This window comes from Triticum aestivum, chromosome 1B (genome assembly GCF_018294505.1).
Source record: "Triticum aestivum cultivar Chinese Spring chromosome 1B, IWGSC CS RefSeq v2.1, whole genome shotgun sequence".
In the NCBI taxonomy this organism is placed as follows: domain Eukaryota; kingdom Viridiplantae; phylum Streptophyta; class Magnoliopsida; order Poales; family Poaceae; genus Triticum; species Triticum aestivum.
In genome coordinates, this window is record NC_057795.1 from 433,617,532 (window position 1) to 433,622,798 (window position 5,267).

The following is a 5,267-nucleotide window of genomic DNA, read 5'->3' on the forward strand; positions in this document are numbered from 1 at the left end:
TCAGAGGAGCACTGGCCCGGGGGTTTAAAATAAGGATGACCCTTGGGTTTGCAACCCCAAGGGAAAGTTATAGGTTGTTAGGGAAATGTAAAACCAATGTTGGGCCTTACTGGAGGAGTTTTATTCAAAGCGAACTGTCAAGGGGTTCCCATACACTCGGCCACATAAGGAACGCAAAATCAAGGAACATAACACCCGTATGACAGAAACTAAGGCGGCAAGAGTGGAACAAAACACCAGGCATAAGGTCGAGCCTTCAGCCCTTTACCAAGTATATAGATGCATTAATTAAATAAGAGATATTGTGATATCCCAACATAATCCTATCCATCATGGAGCAATCTTCGACTTCTCCTGCAACTAACAACGCTATAAGAGGGGCTGAGCAAAGCGGTAACATAGCCAAGCAACGGTTTGCTAGGAAAGGTGAAAAAGGTTAGAGGACTACATGGTAATTTGGGGGGCTTGATAAACAAGTGATAGGTACCGCAGCATAGCGATAGAATGAAGCAACTAGCATAGCAATGATAGTAGTGAGATCCAGGGTGACGGTCATCTTGCCTGAAATCCCGCAAGGAAGAAGAACGAGTCCATGAAGAAGACGAACAGATGAAGCCAAACCAAGCGTAGACGAACGAATCCTCACGACTGCAACGAAATAGGAACTATCGAGAAGAAGCACAACCGAAAAGAAGCAAACAACATGGTAAACACACAACACATCAACATGACATGATGCACAACCAAGAATGATGCATGACAAAGGCTAGATGAGGCTACTCATGGCAAGAGATGATGCAAATAAGAACAACACATCAAAGCAAGTTTAAATGAGGCCAGAAACAACATATAACAAATCCGATAAGTCCTCATATGCAAATTTCGAAATTGGTTAAGATGTTAAACAGCAAGTTAAAATGCACCAAGATGATCTACATGAAATTCTATTCAAGTTACATATAAGGTTCATTTAGTTCGGAGCTACGGCCTAAAGATATGAGCAAAGCAAGTCAAACATGGCATTGATGCAAAATGCATTCAAACATCAAGCAAACACTCTCAAAACATGGATGCAACATGATAATATGAAACTACATGTAAAATCAAGCAAGTTTCATATAGAACATGCTCAAAACGGAGCAACGGTGCAACACATACACTCCAAACAAGTTATAGCAACAATCTGCCCAAAACAGCAAGTAGGCACTTTGCAAATATCAAAACAACATGCTACAGGAATCTTATGAGCACAAACTTCACATGTACTTCATGTACAAATAACATACTTCAAATATCATTAAAGTTTCAGGTTCATAGGCATCAATATTAAACCAATATGATCAATGCAAAATGCAACTTTATAACACAGCAGCATATGCATGAGCAAAGTTAATATGATGGCAACTTGAGAGCAAAAAAGAGACAAGCTAGAGCAATTAAACATAGCAACCAAGGGCATGGCATCACAGTACACATAACAAAGACAAGATAACATCATGGCATCATAAACATAAGGCTCATGGATTAGTGGGAACCAACAAGACAAGATTACATCTTGAAACAGTTTCAGCAAGTGTAAAACAATAACATTATGATGGCATATTTGCAAGCATGGAACAGAGGCATATGATCTCCAAAATTAACAAACATGGCATGTGAACAAAGTAATCATAGAATACTTGAAAACATGTAATTGGAGTATCTCCAGAAGAGGCATGAATCACTCAATAACAAGCTCACAACAAGGCATCATGAAGTTAACAGGAATCGGAAACATTACATAAGCATGTTCATAGCAATGAAAACATATTCTACAGGACATATATAGGGCATCAAGTGGTACGGAATGACATAGCATAGCATAGACAACAAAACATCTCAACTAAGCATCTCGATATTATGCATGGATTAATTGGTAGCATCAAGCAAACATGGCAACATGATATAGCAGTTTCAGCATTGATAGAAAGTTAACAGCATGTGACCCACTTCACAAGCTTGATGCACTCACTACAGGGCATAGAAAAATACATGGATTTCACCCCTGTAAATCTGGAATAAATATGCTCCTAAAACATGTAGACATCATGCTCAAAGGATGCACACACAAAATGCAACAAAAATGACAAATCAGCAAGTTACAGCAATTTTCAGCAGTTAACAGCAACATGCACTTTTTCAACAGAGACTTAGATATCAATATGCATACTAACATGAATGCAAAGCACACCAACATTTAGAGCATGAAGAGCAGCACATTTGCATATCAAGATCATCATTATAGTATCAACAGGGACAAAGTTGTGGCACTCACAAGATGCACAAATGATGTTAAGAATCAGTAGATTACAGCAGTAAACATCATATAGCACTCTTGCAACGATGATTTAGGCATCAAATGAACTCAAACAAGCATTCCACAATGGAATGAAATGAAGATCATCTCACAATGAACATTTTGATATATCTTACATGCAAAACGAAGTAACATGCAAGAAATTATGGGAGGTCAAATATATGCACATGATGTTCAAAACTCAGAGACAGTGGAATTTTACCCTCCGAAAATTCAACGGGACGAGGATATCCGGGACGGCGCGGTACAGGATGGGGACGAGGGCATTTGGTTCGGGGGAGTGGTGGATGTCATCCCACTCCCTGGATCTGGCACCGACGAGAGCTCCGGCGAGCTCTCCGGTGAGGATGCGGAAGTCGAGGCGACGCAGCGGCGAGGTTGGGGTGGTCGTGCGGTGGCGGAGCAAGGGCGCGGGGCGGCGCGGGCGGTCGGTGGCGCGGGATCCGGAACCGGCGAGGCCATCGGCCGGTAGGAGGATGAGGCGGAGACGGCGGGGTTCGGTGAAGGGCGCGGCGGCGCTGGAGGCGGCAGCGAGCAGGCGCGGGAGGCGCGTCCCTAGGCGGCAAAGGGAGCGGGCGGCGGCGCGGGGAGCCGGGCCGGGGAGGGCCTGGCTCGGGCTCGGCGGGCCCGCGGTGGAGAGGCGCGGTGGAGGGGAGCCGGCGGGGTGAGGTGGCGGCACCTGGTTGGCCAGGAGCGGCGGCGGAGGTGACGTGGCGGCTTCGGATTGGCTGGAGCGACATGGCGGTGGCGGACATGTCCGGCATGACGCGGACGCGTCTCGACACGCGGAGGACAAGTGGATCTTGGTTTAGACTGCGGTTTTTGACGGGGTTGCACATATTTATAGGTAGAGGGAGCTAGGAGAGTCCAAATGAGGAGCGGTTTTCACCCACATGATCATGATCCAATGACGAAGAGCATGGAGGGGGTTTGGATGGGCTAGTGGGCTGTTGTGAAGGGGTGCTAGGCTGTAAAGAGAGATGGGTTTTGGTTAACTCGGTTAACCGTTGGGGCATCAAACGACCTCCAAATGGAACGAATTTTGACGGGCGGTCTATCGGTGATATACCAAGGCCACTCGGCAAATCTCGTCCCATTCCGAGAACGTTTTTCAGCGGCTCACAAAACAAGGTCTGAGAGGGGCGACGGGCGCGTGCGAGTGTGTCTGTGCTCAGAATGGGCAGTGGAGAGAACTGGGAGGATCCGGACGGATGCAAGTTTTGAAAAAAACATGTAGATGATGACATGGCAAGATGCAACACGCGAACAAATGACATGGCAACGATGGCGAATAACTGGAAGACACCTGGTGCATCGGATACGGGGCATCACAGTAGGTACTGGTCATTGGCTCCAAACCAAGACCCCACGAATTGATGGTTTTCAACTAAGGGAAAATCTGCCACTTACTCCAAACCCTTCATGTCCCAACCATCTACGTCCATAAGAGTAAGGATATCAACAGAGAGAAGCAGTGTCCTGCAAAAAAGAATCATCGCAAGACTTAAGAAATTTGCAGAGAAGAGCTAAGTCACTACTCGAAAGTTCAAGACGAATAATCGTATCTATCAAATTTATACTATGACCAAAAAAAAGAAAACTGGGGTGATTCAGAAGTGTTGATGAAATGTGATACTTGGAATGTCGAACAAAACAAGACGTTTTGTCAAAGTGGAATATAGGGATCGACAGCTCCAAAACAAAAAGAATGATGGTTCTGAACAGTTGAGTTTGGATTATCTCTTAGGATGAATGAACCTAAGTGGCTCGGTAGTACCTGAAGAAAATCTTTGGAGGTACCGAGGCTTAGAGAAATCCATACAACAATGGCTTGGAAGTGGATTTTGGATAACTTTGTATTACGATCAGTTATTGGAATTCAAACCAAAGTATTTTCTTGCACCCCTATTCATAGTACGATTGTCTTGTACTAAGTGTGATTCTTGGATTCACCAAAATACCTAGAAAGTAAAAAAAACTATGAGCTTGATGAGGACACCAACTAGAAAAGTTCTTTGTGGGGCCACAAATCATTTCTCATTTAGCTATAGATAATATGAAAATTGGTCTAAAAGGTCTTCAAATAAACTCATTAAAATCACCAGTCCTCATGTGCCTTGCACCGGCGGAGGACGTGTTGATGTGTGTTTCCGGATGATATGATTGGGCCTGGTCAGCGTTGACCTCTAGCGAATCTGCTTGGATCTGGTGAGCTTTGTCTCTTTCAAGTCCGTTTGGATCAGCCGGCGCTTGTGGTCGTTTTTGTATTTGTAGGTACAGTCCTTCGGTATGTGCTTTTTTCATCGCTGACAGTTGCTGCACTGATGTATTTGCATGTTGGACCTCTTAGCAAGATGACTCCCAGTTGTCAATTACGACAAGATTTTTCCCGTCTATGGTGAGGGAGGGGCGATGACGATGGCATACCTTCGGCTTGTTTATGTGTTTGTAGTCTTCGCCAGGTGCTCCGTGGACCTAGTTGTAATTTAGTTACTCTTAAAAATCTTTGTACTATCGTTATCTATTATTAGTAGACGGAAGGACTTTCCTTATAAAAGAATGATGAGTCCAAATAAATATTTCTTCATCTGAAAGTTATTGGTTCCTTTTGAGAAAGGTTGTGTGCATGACTCGATGCACAGGGCCGAGGAATATTCCCTCTTTTTAAAGAAAAAAAACATGGTTCCTTTTGAGGTAAAAATAATCAAAATAAATTATGGCAAGCATAAGAGATCACAACACAAAGAAGGCTCATTTCTTTGCAGGCGTACAACGACCGATGTTAGTAACTGTAAAATGACTTAAAACAGTGTCACAGTCTTATTAGGTCTTGATATCGTACGTTCACTAATTAATCAACTAACGTTCGTGTTGGTGCTATATATTCAAAAGGGAAGAAAAGTCAACTGCG